At 44.8% G+C, this 20,000-nt stretch overlaps 1 protein-coding gene and 1 long non-coding RNA gene across 7 annotated transcripts in view; both read right to left on the bottom strand.

Annotated features, from left to right (window-relative positions):
- The window catches only part of LOC125041578 (titin-like), a 284,691-nt gene that overhangs the window by 82,122 nt on the left and 182,569 nt on the right, over positions 1-20,000 (bottom strand). The window lies entirely within an intron of this gene.
- Positions 1-20,000, bottom strand: part of LOC125041579 — an 89,312-nt gene that overhangs the window by 16,732 nt on the left and 52,580 nt on the right. The gene's annotated exons all lie outside the window — the stretch shown is intronic.

The raw sequence follows: 20,000 nt of genomic DNA, 5'->3' as shown, positions 1-20,000 counted from the left end.
GTTCGGAGTATCCCGTGCCAAGACGTTAAAACTTTACGTCTTACCTCATCGCCAAACGTAAGGCTGAGCGTAAACAAGTATCTCTTTCCCCCTCTTCTCGATTACGAATGGAAAATAGGAAATATAAGAACTATTCTCTTTAGTTAGATCTTCGATTATTATTATTATCATTTTAAGATTATGCCTGCGTTTGTTTTTTTATTGGTGTGTGATGGCGATTGGCCGACGTGGCTAACCTCTGCCTAACCTTCGTTCTGAGAGTGTTATCTGCTGCATCATGTCTTCGGCCTTCCCCTAATCCTTACCTCCCTCCCCTACTCCCCCCCCCTGACCCTGACCCTCTTCCCTAATCCCTAATCCTTACCTTTTACCTTCCTTCGATGCTCCCTTACCTTTACCTCCCTGTGTTACTTTCCAATCCTTACCTTCCCTTGCTACTTCCTAACCTTCACCCTCTACCCGAATCCCTAATACTTTACCTTACTCCCTACCTCGAATCCTTTCCTATCTCCCTCCTTTCCTTCACATTTTTACCTATCGCCTCCCGACCTTTAACTTACCCTATCCTCTACCTTCCCCCCTTCCCCTTTACCCTTTACCCTTACCTAACCCCCAACCCCTCTACCCCCCCCCCCCTTTGTAAAGATCAACCTTTGTTAAGGTATCGATTTTTTTTCTGTATCGAGTCATGCGATCCAAATAATTAACATATATTTGTATGTATTTGTATCAATATTCATAGTTTTATTAATATTACATTAGGCTACGTAAAAAAAAAAATCCATTTGATAAAAAAACAAAATAAGTTAGCCTTTTTGAACCTTTTTTTAAAAACTAATTAATCCGATAAAACCTAATTTTGTGTTCAAATCCAAATGTCAAGATGATCAAAATTTAACCCAAAAATTATCGACCGCATTTGCAGTGCCACATGGGCGTGTTCGGGCGTGGAGTGAACACGAGACCGCAGAGTGTGGGCGGAGGGGCGTGTGTGTGCGAGGGTGGAATCACATCACACGCCCACAGCCGCAGCTTTACTTCCGGGATACAGACAGATAGGCAGAGAGGTAGACTGTACGCACAGACATGTGTATATTTACACAGAGAGGGGTAAGGATATAGGTACACAGGGGCAAAAACAGACACACAAGGGCAGAGACACAGACTCAGACTCAGACACACACACAAACACAAACACGCACACACAAAGCCACAACAGCACTTCCTTAAAACACAGTACACAAGTGCACACAGAACCTCCCTACTCCACCACCCCCCTCACCCTCTTGAAAACACACACACACACACACACAAAGACACACACACACACACAAACACACACACACACACACACACACACACACACTCACACACACACACTTCCTCTTCCCCAAAGACCTGGAAAAGTCTAATTTCCTCCTTACCCGCCACGCGTGATCGGCTGGGGGTGGGGGGAGGGGAGTGTGTGTAAACGCGTCATTTGCTGCACTCAAATATACTCCTCTTTCTCTCTCTCTCTCTCTCTCTCTCTCTCTCTCTCTCTCTCTCTCTCTCTCTCTCTCTCTCTCTCTCTCTCTCTCTCTCTCTCTCTCTCGTTTTTCTTTTGTTTTCTGAGATATCTCTTTCTTTTTGTTTCGTAGCTTTAATTTTTCTTATTTCTTCCCTATTCTATTTGTTTCTCTATCATCTTTATGTCTTTTTATCACAAAGAAGAATCTTTTATTTTTTTTCTTTCGTCCATCATCTGTTTTTCTAAAATCTTTCGGAACATATTTTTTCACTTTTTTCAAGATCTTTCGTTCTCCACAAGAAAAGGCAAGAGGATAAATTTAATGAAGGGATAGTATAAGAACAAAGAAGGGGAGTAGGAAGGGAAGAATAAACATAGAAGAAGAGAAAGAATATAAAATTATCCATTTAACATCTTACCCCATACTCCAAATACAAACAAACGATGAATGCTGCACAAACTATCTTTATCAATAAAAAAACAAAAAAAATAATGATTTTTTTTCCTCTGAACGTCCTTTACACCATTTTCATTAAAAGAAACAGGTCCAATTATCTATATTTTTCTCTCAGACTCGACACCAATAAGAATTCTTATCACAAACCTGAAGGCAAGTCATGCGCTGAAGTACTGGCGAAAAGGACGCTTTCCAGAACAAATAAATGATAACGAATTTAAAAATCGAAAATAAAAATGTATATTACCGATACAATAAAAAAAACATAAAAAAACAAGAAAATGAAATAAAAGAAAAAAATAAAAGGAAATGACACGAAAGGAAAAAAATCAAAAGAGAAAAATCATAAAATAAAATTTAAAAAATCAAGAAGAAAAAGAAAAGGAAAACGTAAAAATCTAAAAGATAAAACATGAATTACAAACAATGAAGCTGTAAAAAATACATTCTGAAGAGGCTTTGTATATACGTCAGAGGTTAAACATTTACACTTTGCTGAGTTTCTAAAACTGTTTTAATTCTTCTCGTTTTTTTTTTCTTTTACTTTCCAGTTTTGTGGAATTCTGCCTTACTTTTATAATTATTACTATTTTTTGCATTTCATTTCTTTTTCAGTTTCGTAAAATTCTGTCTTTCTTTCACCATTACTATTTTTTTTCTTCAAATTTTCTTTTTTCAGTTTCGTGAAATTCTGTCTTACCTTCATCATCATTACTACTTTTTTCTCTCTATTGCATCAAATATCTCGCAACGGAGCTACTGTGAAATTATGGCGAGAATGTATATAAATGTATTTTTTCCCACAACGAAAATTTCGAAAATGGCCGATCATTTGAACGAATTCTACATTCCTTTATGAATTCTTCGCGCAGTTTTTGTCGTGTTCCCGTTTTGTTTGTGAATTTATTATCTTTATTACCATCACTACCATTACTATTATTATCATTATTATTGTTGTTGCTGTTGTTGTTGTTGTTGTTATCATTACTGCTATAATCATTATTATCATTATCATTTTCCCCATGGAGGGGGAGGGGGAGGCAGGTCAAGGAGGGTGGGGGTGGCGTCAGGAGGCAAGGGTGTTAAGGCAAATGAGGAGAGGGGTGAGGGAGGAGGAGAGAGGGGAGGGAGGGGCGTCTAGGAGAAGGGTGAGGGGGGGATGTGGAGGCGTCAATGAGAAGAAGAAGAGGGAGGTAGGGGGGCGTTAAGGATAAGGGAAAAAGAGAAAGAAGTAGGAGAGAAAGAGAAGGAAAAAAAAAGGAGTAAAGTGAAATGAAGGTATCTCGGAACAGAGAAAAAAAATCACCGCTAAAAAGGAGGACGAGAAATAAGGCAGACGAGGGCCTCTGGACGTTGGAGAGCGAGGGAGGAAAAGAGGAAAAACCCTTGACTCCTGAGGAACGACAAAGGAACCGCCCCCTTCGATACCCGCCCGCTGACCAACACCCAGACAGCCTTCTCCTCCGACCTCGCCAGCTATGTAGCCCAGTTACCAGTCTCAACTCCTGTTTTTCTCTCTCGCCCTCACTCTCTTTCACTCAAATGAATGTTCATGAGATGGGTTCTCAGCTCGTTTGACTTCATGAACGGAAAAATAACTAACTCATGGTTTAGTGGACGGGCGGGGCAAAACGGGTGAAAGTTGTCCACTTCGCGGGTGACTCAATCTAGGCGGCCTCGGTGAAAATTATTGGCTGGATGAAGAGCTTTGCTGGTTTGGTCAGTACTAATCTGTCTCTGTCTGTTTCTTTCCCTTCTCCCACCCTCTCTCTCTTTTTTCTCCCTTCCTCCCTTCTCCCTCTCTCTCCCTTCCTCCTTTCTCTCCCTTCCTCCTTTCTCTCCCTTCTCTCCCTCCCTCTCTCTCTCTCTCTCTCTCTCTCTCTCTCTCTCTCTCTCTCTCTCTCTCTCTCTCTCTCTCTCTCTCTCTCTCTCTCTTTCTCTCTCTCTCTCTTTCTCTCTCTCTCTTCTCCCTCCTTCTCTCTCCATAAAAAACACGTCCATTTTATCCAAACACTCTTCAGTTACACAGCACACCATAAATGGCCCGGCCAACATCGAAAAGATCAATAACACGAACATTTTTAGCGAACGGAAGAGCTCATTAAGCTTTCATTTCAAAACGCAAGTGTTTGTTGAACGCATTTTAAAGCGTTCACTTGCCCCCCGAAGACCGTTTAGAATACCCACCGCTGAGATAACAAATACCCAAAGATAGGAATAATGCAGATAGTGATGATGGTGACGATGATGATGGTGGCGAGGACAGTGATAATAATAGTAATAACAGTAGAAGTGGTGGTGGTGGTATCATTATTACTAGCACTATCATTATTATAATTACAGTCATCATCACCACTGTCATTATCATTACTCTTATTATTATCATTACTAATAATAGCCACAGTAGCGGTGGTACTAATAAAATTAGACTAAATTTAATGTATAACGAAACGAAATCTACTTTCTTCCTCCGCTCTGTCGCAGGTGTAAAGGTAGGGGGGGGGGGGTGAGCAGGAACCCTCTCCCCCGACTAACCCCCCCCCCCCCCCCAGCATATCTGCCATCCACCCAGGCCCATGGAGCTCATACCCCTCGGCACACGTAAATCTGGCGCCTCCTTCTGCTTCTTCTATTTTATTATTTTCTTCTGTCCCTCTTCCTCCAACACCTCACTGCTGTTATTCCTTTTTTTCCCTTTTTTCACCCGGTTCTTGCCCTCTCCTCTTTCCTTCTTCTTCCTCCTCTTCCTTCCACCTTCTCTTCCACCCCCTCCTCCTTGTTCCATCTCCTTCTTTCCTCTATCTCTTCCCTTCCTCCTCCCCATTACCCACTTCTTCAATCCCCTCCTCCTCTTCCCCTTCACCACCTCCCCCTCCCTCATCTCTTCCCTCTGCTCCTCTTCCTCTTCCTCGCCCTCCAGCTCCTCCTCCATCGCAAGTGAAAGGCCCAGGGAACCCCAAGTGAGTGATCGACCAACCGAACACACCGTTAATACCCCTCCTCCCCCATCACTCCGCCCTTCCCCCTCTTCCTCCCTCCTTCCTTCCCTTCCCCCCCTCCTCCTCCCCCCCGCTCCGCCCTCCCACCTCCCTCCTTCCCCTTCCCCCTCCCTCCTTCCCTTCCCTCCCCCACTCCGCCCTCCCTCCTTCCCGTTCCCCCCCTCCTCCCCTCTCCCTCCCCCTCCCTCCTCCCCCAAAACACCTGCTGTTCCTTAGCGCCCCGATCCGTGAAGGGAAGAAATGATGGAGAGCGAGATGTCAATTAAAAGGGAGAGGAAGACGTGACGGAAATACTCTCGCGGAAAAAGGAAATGTGTTTGTCAAGGAAGGAGGGGGAGGAGGGGGACGGGAGAAGGAGGAGGTCGGAGGAGGAGGAAGAGAGGAAAGGGAAGAAGAGGAGGAAGAGAGAGAAGGAGGAAGAGAAGGAGGAGGAGGAGGAGGAGGAGGAAGAGAGAAGAGGAGGAGAGGGAAGAAGAGGAGGAAGAGGAGCAGGACGAGGAGCAGGAAGAGGAGGAGGAAGAGGAGGAGGAGGAGGAGGAGGAGGAGGAGGGAGGAGGAGGATTAAGAGGAAGAGGAAGAAGAAAAGGAAGAGAGAAGAGGAAGAGGAGGAAAAGTTTTTTTTTTGTCGTTTCTCACTTCAACAGGCTAGTAATTACATCCAGTTTGGTCATTTTATTCCGAGAGAAGCGACAGTTGGCAATGATTTGCACAATTCCCTTTTCTCCGACATTTCTTTGCTGTACCATGGAAACGCGAATGAACATCAAGCCGAAGGGACAAAAGACTCCTATTGTTCACAAACCGAAGCCCGAGTTCCTCCAGACTGTGAAGTGGAACCATCAAAATACCTTTCAGGCTAAATTACCGTGACTGTGTATCCCTAATTCTCGGTTCTATTTAGGCAAGGGTAATAACCGGAAAGGCCGAACCGTTGTGCAATTCTCAACGTCATAAACAACTAATTCCTTCGCAATCACTAGTCAAACCTTGGAAATCAAAAATGGGATAGTTGCACAAGATATATTTGCAAATTCCTGCTCCGTAACTCGAAATTACTCTTCCGCTATGCAACAATATCCAGACAAACAAACAAGTATGCAAAAAAAAAAGAGTCGAAAACTTCGCCTTTTACAATTTTCATCCATCTTATTCAACTTCCTACACGCAACAATACCCTGACAAACAAGCAAGCAAGCAATCTCGTAAAAAAAACTAAAAGTTCCGCCTACCACAACCTCCATTCTTCTCCCCACGTGTCCGAGACTCTCCTAATCTCCTCCTCCTCCTCCTCCTCTTCCTCTACGTTCTTGACCTTCGCAGTCTCTTTCCTTCCGTATCCGAAACTTCCGAATCGAGTCACGGCCACTAACCGGAGACCATTAACCGGACGTGATCGAACTCCATACTCGGACGACCAACGTAGGACGAGTACGGGTCTGACCGCACCAGGTCCTCGGCGAGAATGTTGATATAACGGGCGACACCGACAAATAAGAGTGCGTGTGTGTCGCTAAGTAGAGGAGAGGGAGGGAGAGAGGGCGGGAAGAAGAGTGGGGAAGGGAGGGGAAAGGGAGAGGGAGGGGAGAGGTAGGGAGGGAGGGAGGATAACGGAGGGGGAAGGGGAGAAGGAGGGAGGGAGGGAGGGAGGGAGGGAGGGAGGGAGGGAGGGAGGGAGGGAGGTGGGGATGGGGATGGGGAGGAGGAAGAAGGGGAAGGGGAGAGGAAGAGAGGGAGTAGTGGATCAAGCTGGAAGGATAGAGGAGGGAAAGGGGAAGGGTGGAGAGAAAGGGAAGAGTGAGTCAAGTAGGACAGAGTAGGTAAAGGGCGAAGGAGAGAGGGAAAGGGTAGAATAAATCAACCTCGGAAGGAGGAAAGGGGAAGAGACAAGAACGAAGAGCGTGAAAAAGAAAAACAATTCAAAGGAAGGGAGAAGGAGGAAAAAATATAAAGAGATAGACGGAGATAACATGAACTTCCATCAACCTCGGAGCATCGTAAACATCCCCCGGGAACTTCGGAAAAAGAACCAACGATTTTTAAAAAGACGGAATGCTCTGGAAAAAAAACAGAAAAAAACAGAAAAAAAAAGATCATGTCTTTGTGAAGGCCGCGGACATATGTGGGAATGAAGACGCCCACATAACGGAAGCCGCGGAAAAGGCACAAAGCTCAACTCTACAGAGCAGGCACAATCATTATTAGTTTTTTTCAACTGTCTATTAGAACCATTCTTATTCCCCCCCCCCCCCCCCCCATTTTCCGGTTCCTTTCAATTGTATTTATTTAAGCCATCAAATTTTAGAAAAAAAAAAAAAACGAAATCTGACGGAAAAGCGACGTTACAACAAAAGTCAGAACGATAAAAGGCTCGAAATCGGTCTCGAACTCGCAGGATTCGAACTTACAGGATTCGAACTCCCACGATTCGACCTTCCACGATTCGAACTCACATGATTCGAACTTACAAGATTCGAACTCACACGACTCGTACTTCCAGAATATGAACACACGATTCGAACTTCCAGAATTCGAACACACACTATCCGAACTTACTCAACCCCCCCACCCCACCCCCCATCCCACCCTTCTCCCAACCGAATTTCCTTCTTCAGACCCGGAGATGATACCCCCCCCTTCCCCTCCCCCCTCTCCTTCGGGTATCCATCTCCGAAGGCCATAAGCGGCAAGAAATCGCGCTGGCTAAACCGAGACGTCTCATTTAACGCCCGGGCGAGTAGCGAGACCCCGGTGGTGGTTGTAGGTAGGCAGGTAGGCAGGTAGGTAGGTAGGTAGGTAGGTAGGTAGGTAAGGAAGGTTTAATCACCTGTTGTAAAAGGAAAAATAATGAAAAAAAAATATATAGGAAAGGATATTGATGTATGAATATCAGCAAGTAATTTAAATACACTAGAATAATCACATTTAGCGATGGTTGGCAGGAAGGCTTAATCACCTGTTATAAATGGAAAAAATAATTAAAAAATAAAGGAAAATGTATCGATGTATGAATGTTCCCAAGGTATTACAAACCACTAGAATAATCACATTTAGAGGTAGTTGGCACGTAGGCTTAACGCCCTGTCTTAAATAAATAAAAAAAAATAAAGGAAAGGACATCGATGTATATGAATTAACAGGATTTCTGAAAAAAGAAAAAAAAAAAAAAAAAAAAAAACGCTAGAATAATCATAGTTCCTCGACATCACTTCAAGGACACGATACTGTTCTTTTCGTCATGATGAGTTTGTGGGACATGTGATTAAACTTAACTACGCATGTCTGATAAGAAGCTCAGGTGGAAGGCAGCCAGGTAAAACGGGGATTTTTTTCTCTCTTTTTTTTTTTTTCTTTTCTTTCCTTTTTTTTATTTTGATTCCCGGTAATCGAGGCGCGTAAGGGGGAAAAAAAACCGATAGGCTTAAGATTAGAATGACGATGCTGCTTCTCAAGTTCAAGTGACTTTTATACACTGTCTGGCCACGGGTGAAGAATACGGAATAGGCCTAGGTGAGTTGGTATATTAATGCCTTTTGTAATGAAGCTATCTCTATCTCTGTAGCTGTCCGTCTGCCTCTCTAATACTCCAACCCTCTTTATCTCTCTCTCTCTCTCTCTCTCTCTCTCTCTCTCTCTCTCTCTCTCTCTCTCTCTCTCTCTCTCTCTCTCTCTCTCTCTCTCTCTCTGACTTTCACTCTCCCATTTTTGTTCTCTCTTTCTCCCACTCACTCCCCCCCCCCCACCCGTCTCCCTCTCCCTCCTTCCATCAACATCGAAGTCGACATCCCCACAAAACAACCACAACTCTACAACCTCCTGACGACAAACAACGCCCGTCCTTCGCCACAGCACGAAACCGACCCCCCCCCCTCTCTCTCTCCCTTTCCCTCCCCGCAAACACCATTCTTGAAACCGACTTTGCTCCTTAACGCAGTAGTAGACAGAGTTCCTTTTGGCCTGGCGTCGGCGTTGTTTCTCCTCTGCTGCCACCTCCTCACGCCCGCACGATGCCCGTCTCACCCTCGCCCACCCTCCTCCTCTCCTCTTCCTCCTACGCACCCTTAACACCCTAAATTTCACCCTAATCGCCCCCAGCAAATGCCATATTCTCTCTCTCTTTAGTTGTTTCGTTTCTGCTTCATAAACACTGATGTTCCGTTGCTTATTATATTATTATAAAAAAAATAATTGAATGTGAAATCTAAGAAACAAACAATAATGATAATATGATAATAAGTACAACAAAACAACTAAAAACAAAAAAAACACAAAAAACAATAAAGAACAAAAACAAAAACAACAAAAACCAATGGTAAATACAACGCACAAGACTAACAACCACCAGAAACTCCCAATCGTCCCGACCCCCGTCTTTTTAAATCCCGAAATCCCGAAGCCCATTTGTCCCAAGAGTTCGCAGCCATTACCCGTCGGCGGCGACACATTCAACACGTCCGCCGCACCTGCTGGCCCCTTCCTGTCGCCTCGCCCACCACGCCGTCCGCCATGCGTTTCCCATGCGCCGTCCGTGATTCTATGTGTCTTCTATGTTGTGTGCCTCTTTTATGTGTTGTCTCTGTGTCTTCTGTGTCTTCTATGTGTTGTCTGTGTTTTCTTTGTGTCGTCTGTGTGTCTTTTATGTGTCTTCTATGTGTTTTCTTTTCAGTTTTTATTCCCTTACCAATGAAAGTCTATTTCCAGCGAGACCATTTATTCCTGATTTCTCATGCGTTGTCTTATTTCTAACTTCAAGAAAACACTTTAAAATAATTTCTTTTTACCTTCGCTTTTTTATTATTGTCCGCTTTCCTCACTGATACCAACTCCTCCCAACTACCATAAAGCTGGATACCATAGCCCACCCGTACCCCCCCCCACCTCCTTACACACCATCACCCTTTCATCACTCATACCAACTCGTACCAAATTTCACACCAACTGGTACCAATTCATACCAACTACCACAGACCAACTCATCATCGACCCACCATTCACCATAACCCCCACCTACCCCCCCCACCACCCCCGGCCCCACACTATCACATGTCCCCGCCGTGGTGGTTCAAGGGCGCGGGACGAATACAACAATACAACAGGTCACAAATTATGTACAAATCCCCGAGCTCACGCTATTGTGTGGTTGTGTTCGTGTGTGTGTGTTATCTGCCGCGTCGCCGTGACGTAGACGTAAGTGGTCCTGCGCAACGCACACGACGCATATTGGAAAAAAACGCACACGAAGCATACCGGAAAAACGCACACAACGCATACATGAAAAAACGCACACGAAGCATACTGGAAAAAACGCACACCACACATACTGGAAAATAAGGCACACGACACATATTGAAAAAAACGAACACCACGCATATTTGTTAACCTTACCCTCTTTTTTTCTCCTAAAATTGAATAATATATCGCTGTAAACTCAACTTATTAAAGGCTTCAAAGGAACTGTCTCAATAGCTGTTTTTATCTTATTATCTTTTTTTCACGAACCCGAATCCATTTCTTCATTCTCTCCCTGTCTGTCTGTCTGCCTTTGCCTGTCTCTCAGTCATCCTCTCTCTCCTCACATATTTTTGAGATGTAACCGTTTCTTTCAATAAACTTGAACAAAAATCAAAAGTCTCGTCTTTTTCTTCCCCGAAAACAACGAAATCCAAGCCATTCCTTCGCACTTTACGACGGCGCCGGAAATAGCTGGAGCAACTAATCGTCCGCCGTGACTGCCTCGCCGCCGCCGCCGCCGACGACGACGACTGAGGATTCCGCTGCTTCGCTCGTGGTTCGTCCATCAACCAAAAAAATCGTCCGCCAGCCAAAATTTCGCCCACCGACCAAAAATTTCGTTCAACAAAAAATTTCGTCCGCCAACCATTAATTCGTCCACCAAACAAAACTTCATCCACCAGCCCCCAACTCGTCCACCAGCCGAGGATTCGTCCGCCTCCCGAAGCGCCGTCACGCACATCCCCCGGGCGCTCGGAGTCGGCAGGATGGTCATTCGATATTACTTAATTGCTACCTGGTAGGACGTGATCAACTTCCTCGTGGAGGCGGGGATCCGTTCCGAAACTTTTTTCTAGCAGCTGGGACTTGAAAAGGCGTTTTTGGAAAGTTGGGAATTTGATGCGTGGTTGGACTTGAGTCCACAACCCAAAATATGGAATCAAATATGAATATGTACTACCTATGATTCTAAATAACTATGTATCTATAACAGACATCCGTCTCTCTCTCTCTCTCTCTCTCTCCATCTCTCTAACTATACAAACACATAAATTCATCCCACACATCGCCATGCGCCCTAACACACGTATCACGCCCACCACCCGCACCGAAACCGCCCGCACGGTCTCCCCCGCAGCGCCTCGGCCGGGAAAGTGCGGCAAACATGCAAATATTCCGCGGCCGCCGAATGCCTGCGGTCGCTGCCTCAGTTTCCACAACATCTTGCACGTGTCACCCGCGCTAAGCCTAATGACCTCAATTTCTGTCTCCGTTCATAAACAAGAGTCGCTTAAGCCGCAAGGGCGCTCGAGGGGGGAGGGGAGAGAGGGAGAAAGGGGGAGGGCGGAAGGGGGGGGGGGGAGACCGCGGTCGGATAAGGTGCCGCGAGGAAAACTGGGTGGGAATTGGTGTTAATATTGATCGAATTTTCTTTTCGATTATATATTCGTTTCTTTTTCATCAAATTTACTGGATTCTCTGTTTTTTCGTCGTTCCCTCTCTGCCCCCCCTTCTCTCTTTCTCTTATAATCAGCATTAGCATATTCTCTTTGTTTATTTCACCCTCTCTCTTTTCTTGCCTTCTCTTCTCTTCACTCCCCTTCCCATATCTTCTATTTTCTTCTGTTCTCTCTCATCCCCTCCCGCCCTCTCTCTCTCACGCCTGACACACACAGACAAATCATTCCAATTACTCATTTCCACTTTTAAAAATTGCAACACGTGTGCAACGAGCATTTTATTCCACTCCATCGAAACAGTCATTACAGAATTGCAAATCGTCGCGAAAGCACGCCATGGGAAACTTAAAATTAAATACTATTCATGCGCGCCCCATTAGGCATTGCACGGATGGAAATGCGCGTCACTCAGGAGAGCAAGAGGCATGGCTAGTGCACGCTCGTCGAAACTGTAGAAGCGATAGAATTTCAGTTAAAAGGAATTTAAAATAGGAGGACTAAGAAAATGAGGTGAAGAAGATGAAGAAATAAAAAATAAAAAGTAGAAAAAAATAAAAAGAATCAGAAGACGAGGAAAAAAAAGGGGTTAACAAATGCAAATGAACAAATTAGAAACACAATGCGTATGTTCGTATATACACCTTTGTTCACATACCTTTCCCCCTTCCCAACATAATGAGCTCAATATACAACCAACAAATATAACAAAACTTATTTCCTATGCGATAAAGAAGACCAGTTTCCCTCAAGATAAAAATGAACATTTTAAAAATATTACCGTTAAAATAACCGTTAAAAAAATGTTTAACTGTAACACCTTAAGAAAAAAAAAAAAAAAAAATAGGAAGAAACATATCATGACCATATTCACAATATCAAAGAACGCCATAACGGAATAGCGAAAGAAAGAGATAAAAGAAAAGAAAAGAAAAGAAAGCAAATGGGAGAAAACGGAGAGAAAGCCTTCAACTTTATACAATATATGATAAATCTTTCCGCGCTAATTCCTAAATCACAGAGTAAAAAGAGAGAGAGAGGAAAGAAAAGAGAGACATATTCCGGAACCTCAGAGTCTGAGAATCATACTTCCTCTCATTGTTAACACGTTTGAACCCATTGTTGACCTCCCTCCCCCCCCCCTTCCCTTCCTTCTTCTGCTCCTGCTCCTATTCCTCTTTGGTTTTCTTTTTCTTCTTCTTCTTCTTCTCCTTCTCCATTTTCTCCTCTGTCTCCTTCTCCTCCTCTTCTAAGTCTTCTTCTTCTGCTTTTCCTTTTACTCCTCCCTCTTCCCCATTTACGAATATCTATTCGTGCATACCCCCCCACCCCGCCCCACCAAACACACGCACACATAAACATACAGCTGATATCAACGCTATCAAGACATTATCTCGACATTATCTCATTATCAAGAAACTGTCATCACAATCACCTCTCTTTAACACTTTATCATAACCTCCTTATCACGACCTCGTCAGTCCCACCATCTCTTCCTGTGATACCAGCCTCTCCCTCTCATGACCTCATCACTACCAACCTTCCTTTATCATAAACTCATCACTAACCACCTTTTCTCGCCATGAATTCGCCACCACTACCAGCATCCCCCCCCCCCCACAACACACTCATGTCACGTCCCTCGCTACTCACCCCAAAATTTCATGACCGCCCCGGCCCCTCATAGCGTGTGCTACATCCGGCCGCGTGCGTGTGTGCTCGTTAAACTCACCTAAATACGACTAAGAGTAATAAAATGAAAGCAAGGATTCCATATGTGTCTTCATAGTTATAGGCCACTTGATGCAAGCCACGGCAGCCACCGCTAGCACGTCACGCGGCGGGCCTCCGAATTCAACAGACCCACCAGAGTTACATCTATCGCATTATATCTGTAACATCGTAGTCACAACAACTACCGCATGACATCATTCTTATCACTGCGACATCGAAATCACTAGCTACATAAGCCATATAATTTGACATTTATAACATAATAATTACATCTGTCATATCATATCTGCCATCCAACGCCTAGGAGTGAGAGAGAGAGGGAGAGAGAGAGAGAGAGAGAGAGAGAGAGAGAGAGAGAGAGAGAGAGAGAGAGAGAGAGAGAGAGAGAGAGAGAGAGAGAGAGAGAGAGAAGGAAAGAAATCTAGAGGAAGACAGAATACAGAACCCAGAAGGAAAGAGTCGCGCAGGAGAGAGAGAATCGAAAATAGAGAAGAGAGAAACAGACAAACACACTTATCCCATAACCACAAAGAGACCCACAGCATCTAAAACCCGTCAGCGAGGGAGAGAGTCCCGAGGCACGTTACATAACCGAGACCAGAGTAAAGGGGGCGAAGCGAGAGGCAAGACGCTGGGGGTATCTTGGACCGTGAATCTGTTGGCGTAGGAAGTGGGGGGTTTGGGCAGGGCATGGAAGGGGACGGGGGGTTTGGCAGGGCATGGAAGTGGAGGGAGGCTAGGGGAGGGGAGAAGGGGAGTTGGGGGGGCCAGAAGGGTCAGAGTAAAGGGGAGGAAGGCAGTCACCTTTCACATTGTCCGCGGGGGTGGAGGAGGGGAGTAGGATAGGGGAGGGGACGGTGGGTCGCCTCGAGATCAAGAGAAAGAGCAGGAGGTGGAGATGGAGAAGAAGGAGAAGAAGGGGAGGGGAAAAAGGAATAAAAATGAGGAAGTATTGTAGGAAGAGAAGGAAAAGAAGGAATAAAAAAAAGACAAAAAAAGATGGGGGATGATAAGAATAAGAAAACGATGGAGAAGAGGAAGGAGGAGAAGGAGGAGGAGGAGGAAGGCAAGCGATATCGTACCTCGTCTGGCAATGTTTAACCGGCCACCTTCATCTTTGTTAGCACATTCCCCTCCCTCTCTCACGCGCGGGTCTCAGAGCATCCCCCCCCCCTAAGTACAACCTCTCCCTCGCACAATCGAGCGCCACAATTGCCCCCAACATTTTTACCCGTCTCTCCGGAAACCTCCCCCTCCTGCCCCTCCCCTCTCCCCCTCCTCCCTCCCCCATTTTTCCCCTTCCGCCATTAAGTATTATCACCTCCTTGCTTGCGAAGACCTTGCGGTTTGCCTGACGGTGATTGCTCAGGCACCTCCCGTCGCCCCCTCCGCCGCCCTCTGCCCGTAACGACTTGGCTTTGTGTGGGCGTCGCCCTCGCTCTCTCGCTCTCTTGCTGTCTGTCTGTTTCGCTCTCGCTCTCTCATTGTGTGTGTGTGTGTGAGTGTGTGTATGTGTGTGTGTGTGTGTGTATGTGTGTGTGTATGTGTGTGTGTGTGTGTGTGTATGTGTGTGTGTATGTGTGTGTCCCCTCCCTTCCTCTCTCTCTCTCTCTCTCTCTCTCTCTCTCTCTCTCTCTCTCTCTCTCTCTCTCTCTCTCTCTCTCTCTCTCTCTCTCTCTCTCTCTCTCCCACTCCCTCACTATCTCCCACTCCCTCACTATCTCCCACTCCCTCACTATCTCCCACTCCCTCACTATCTCCCACTCCCTCACTATCTCCCACTCCCTCACTATCTCCCACTCCCTCTCTCTCTCACCCACTCCCCCCGCCCTCCCTCGCCCTTTCTCTCTCGGGCCTTCGATACGTGCTTGTCGTATGCCAGCAGCATCAGCATTCCTTTGTGTGGCAGAATGTGCGCCCTTGAGGATGCTGGAGGACTGGGTACTCCTGTCTCTCCAGTGAATTCGCTTGGATCGAAATTCATTGTCCTTTCAAATTTCCCTTTTCTTTCTATGGTATATTCTGCACCATCGTGAGTCTAAACTTTATATTCGTAAATCCTTCAAATCTATCACAGACCAAGGATGGACGAATACAAAATAGACATAAAATATAATAATAAATAATGAAAAATAAAATAAATAAACGAAAACGAAGAGACAAGCATGACAAAAGACGCGGGCTTTTTTATGCTTCCTCTCCTCCCTCCCCCCTCCCCCTCCTTCCCCTAGTGCTTGCTGCTTCTCCCAAGATTCCCACACAAAGACCAATCAGGATTCAGGCTAATCATTTCCGTCGCGTTCTTCCCCTCGGGTTTCTCTTATCCTGCGCCGCCATCTTAATTGGCGAATCGAACACCTGGCAACGGACGACCGAAGCTCAACTCTGGCGAATCGAACACCTGGCGACGGACGACCGAAGCTCAACTCGAGGCAAACGAACACGTAACGAGTCTTAGAATTATCATTATCGTTATCATTATCACCATCATTATCATTAGTATTATTATTTCAACCATCATCATCATTGTTTATATTATCATTATAATAATAATCATTATTACTACTAATATTTTGTTGTAACGACGATGTATCCATTTCTTCCTTGGAACTGCAAGTGTATTCTCACCGGGATATGAACACTTAGATTTGTTTCTTTTATCGTAAATTATTAAATACAAGTCACTACATCCCTATCATCGAATAACAACCGCACAGAACAAGAGAACAGCAAAACGAAACGACAGAAACGAACACAGGAAAGAACATGAGGAACAGAACCTTGAGACAAACACATAAAAAAACACAAGACGAAGAACAGAAAAAAACAAAAATGACAGCAACAGGAAGGGAGGGAGGAAAGGAAAGAACAGCATCGAAAACACAACAAAATGAAGAACAGAAGAACAATAATAGAACAACAAGAAGGAGGGAGGGGGAGAAAGAGAGGAAGAGAGGGAGGGAGGGAGGGAGAGAGAGAGGAAGAGAGGGAGGCAGGGAGAGAGAGAGGAAGAGAGGGAGGCAGGAAGAGAGAGAGGAAGAGAGGGAGGGAGAGATGGAGGGAGGGAGGGAGGGAGAGAGGGAGAGAGGGAGAGAGGGAGAGAGAGAGAGAGAGAGAGAGAGAGAGAGAGAGAGAGAGAGAGAGAGAGAGAGAGAGAGAGAGAGAGAGAGAGAGAGAGAGAGAGAGGAAGAGAGGGAGGGAGAGAACCGCCTCGAAAACACACCAGAATGACAGGAATCGAAGCCAGGAAACATACTGAAGACCGTCAGACGCAGAGATAACAGAGCGGGTTGTTCACACCTGGCTTGAGAGGGCGGAGTGCAGGTGAGTGTCCCCGCGGGTGTGATCCGTGGGCGTGGCTTGGGGAGTTCTCTTTAACTAAGCCACATGTTGGTGTTTTATGTGTCTCTGTCTCTGGGCTTGCTTTCTCCCTCTTTCTCTGTCTGTCTGTCTCTGTCTCTATCTGTCTTTCTATCGGTCGGTCGGTCTGTCGGTCTCTCTCTTCCTTCCTTCCTTACTCCCTTTCTCCCTACCCTCCCTCCCTCCCTCCCTCTCTCTCTCTCTCTCTCTCTCTCTCTCTCTCTCTCTCTCTCTCTCTCTCTCTCTCTCTCTCTCTCTCTCTCTCTATCTCTCTCTCTCTCTTGGTGTGTGCGTGTGCGTGCGTGTATCATTTGTATATGTGCGTTTGTGTTCGTGTGCGTATATGTAAGTACGCAAGTTTACATGCAAGAAGAAGAAGAAGGAAGAAGAAGAAGAAAGAAAAGAAAAAGAGGAAAAAAGAAGAAGAGGAAGAAGAAGAAGAAGAAAAATAAAAGAAGAAAAAGAAGAAAAGGAAGAGGAAGAAAGGAAAATAATAATAATAATAAATAAAAAAACTATCCGATACCACCTCCAAACACACTACCGTTACACCGTCATAAATACCGTCTTTAGAGCCGAAATAACTCGATTTTTTTTTCTTTCTCTGTCTTTGTCTCTCTCTCTCCCTTTCTCCCTCTCCCTCTCCCTCTCTCTCTCTCTCTCTCCCTGTCTCCCTCCCTCTCCCTCTCCTTCTCCCTCCCTCCCTCTCTCTCCCTCTCTCCCCCCACTCTCTCCCTCCCTCCCTCTCTCTCCCTCCCTCCCTCCCTCCCTCTCTCTCTCCCTCCCTCCCTCCCTCTCTCTCTCCCTCCCTCTCTCCCTCCCTCCCTCCCTCCCTCTCTCCCTCTCTCCCTCTCTCCCTCCCTCCCTCCCTCCCTCCCTCCCTCCCTCTCTCCCTCTCTCCCTCTCTCCCTCCCTCCCTCTCTCTCTCTCGCATTCCGCCACATCGCTCCAGTGCCAGAGGGGCGCGCCATCCTAGAGGGAACTCATAGAACGGTTTCCGAATTAGACTTATTTGAATTATACTTCTTATACTTAAGTAGCCGTGACGAATCTTGAATTCTTGGTTCTTTGAACGAGTTTCTTATGAGTGTTGTTTTTTTTTCTTTGTATGGTCATATCAGCATTGTTATTATTATTATTATTATTATTATTATTATTATTATTATTATTATTATCATTATTGTTATTATTATTATTGTTATTATTATTATTATTGTTATTATTATTATTATCATTATAGTCATATTGCTCCTGCTCCTATTTTTATCATTATTTTGTTAAGATGTACGGTCGTTTCATCACTATCATTAACATCATAACTATTATCATTGATACCATTATTTTTTCAAATCTTTTAGATCATTTTTTATCAGTTTCATTATCACTACCATCTTTTTTTTCCCCTATTTTTTGGAAGACGAATTCCAATAAACACATGAATATAAGAAAAAAAATATATATCTTGATTCAAACAACATATTCAAATAATAATATATACGGAAGAAAGTTCATGACGAAGGAAAACCAATAAACTTTTACAAATCACCGTTTTCCAAAATGCATTTTTTATTTGTCGTCACATACAGCTAAGCAAATTTCAAACCGTTAGTGGAAAAAAATATAAGAAAATATCTTAAATAACCGAAGCATATCAACAGAATCGATATAAAGATTAAATTTTAAAAAACAGGAAACGATAAACAAGATAAGGCAACCGTGCAAACACCTCTGACGTCATCGTTTCCTGTAAGATGGCCGCCTTCGAACGGATCTTCTCGAATCTTCTCAAATCTCTCCATTGTTGAACAGATTCCGTCGAGGTAAGAGATGAAATAATTAACACGTGACCTAGAAACGAAAAAAAAAAAAAAAATGGCGCCTATATATTTCTTTTTGTTTTATTTTCTCTTTAAAGGGTTACAAATTGATTCCCCTTGCTGTATAATTTTTTTCTTTTCTTTTCTTTTCTTTTAAGGTGATTTTAGTGGTCTTTCCAACCCTTTTTCCAATATAGTAAAACCCCTTCTTGTTGTTCTTTTTGTAAATCAAATAACTGTTACAATATATCCCAATCTACATAACATTGCACGAGTGTGTCTACGTCAGCATGTATGTCACAAAGCTTCACCCAGCCGGTTCCTGGACGTGAAGTGCTAAACCATAAAATGCACTTAATATAAACGCAATCGGCTAATCGTGGGAAAAAAAATCTTGAAATTTATGTTGCCTTAATCCACTAATGAATATTTTGCGGAGTACCTCAAGGCGTTATCAGATAACACGTGGACAGAGACGATGGTAAAGCTGGCAACCGCGCTTTGTTCTTCCCTCCCTTCCTCTTTTACCATTTTATCTCATTATCTTCTCCCTATCTTCTTTTCCCTCTTCTGTCCTCCTTTTATCTCCCTTTTCCTTGTTTTACTTTCCTCTCTCTTCCCCCTCTTCTTTCTTCCTCTCTATCTACTCCCTCTTCCTTCATCTTCTTTCTCTTCCCTATTTCAATTCCTCTCTCTCTCTCCCTCTCCCTCTTTCTCTTTCTCTTTCTCTTTCTCTTTCTCTTTCTCTCTCTCTCTCTCTCTCTCTCTCTCTCTCTCTCTCTCTCTCTCTCTCTCTCTCTCTCTCTCTCTCTCTCTCTCCCTCTCTCTCTCTTTCTCTTTTTTTTCTCTCTCTCCCTCTCTCTCTCTATCTCTCTCTCTCTATCTCTCTCTCTCTATCTCTCTCTCTCTTTCCCTCTCTCTCTTTCCCCCCCCCCTCTCTCTCTCTCTTTCCCTCTCTCTCTTCCCCCCCCCTCTCTTCCCCCCCCCTCTCTCTCTCTCTCTCTCTCTCTCTCTCTCTCTCTCTCCCTCTCCCTCTCTCCCTTTTACCCTTCCCCTTTTCTCCTACCTTCCTCTACCCTTTTCCATCCCCCCCCCCCCCTGCTCCTGGTGTGACATACATACTGTCAGAATTAGCCTATTGTCTCTGTACACTGATAGGGCGGGGGTGTATGGGGAGGGGAGGGGGGGAGAGGAAAGAGGAGAGGAGGGAAGAGAGAGAGAGAAAGTGGGGACGAAGGGGGAGGGGTAGAGACGGGGTTGGAAATGGAGAATGAGAGAGAGAGAGAGAGAGAGAGAGAGAGAGAGAGAGAGAGAGAGAGAGAGAGAGAGAGAGAGAGAGAGAGAGAGAGAGAGAGAGAGATAGAAGAGAGAGAAGAGAGAGAAGAGAGAGAAGAGAGAGAAGAGAAAGAAAGAAAGAAAGAAAGAGAGAGAAAAGAG

This window comes from Penaeus chinensis, chromosome 30, assembly GCF_019202785.1.
Source record: "Penaeus chinensis breed Huanghai No. 1 chromosome 30, ASM1920278v2, whole genome shotgun sequence".
In the NCBI taxonomy this organism is placed as follows: Eukaryota; Metazoa; Arthropoda; class Malacostraca; order Decapoda; family Penaeidae; genus Penaeus; species Penaeus chinensis.
This window is presented reverse-complemented; position numbering and strand designations above follow the sequence as displayed.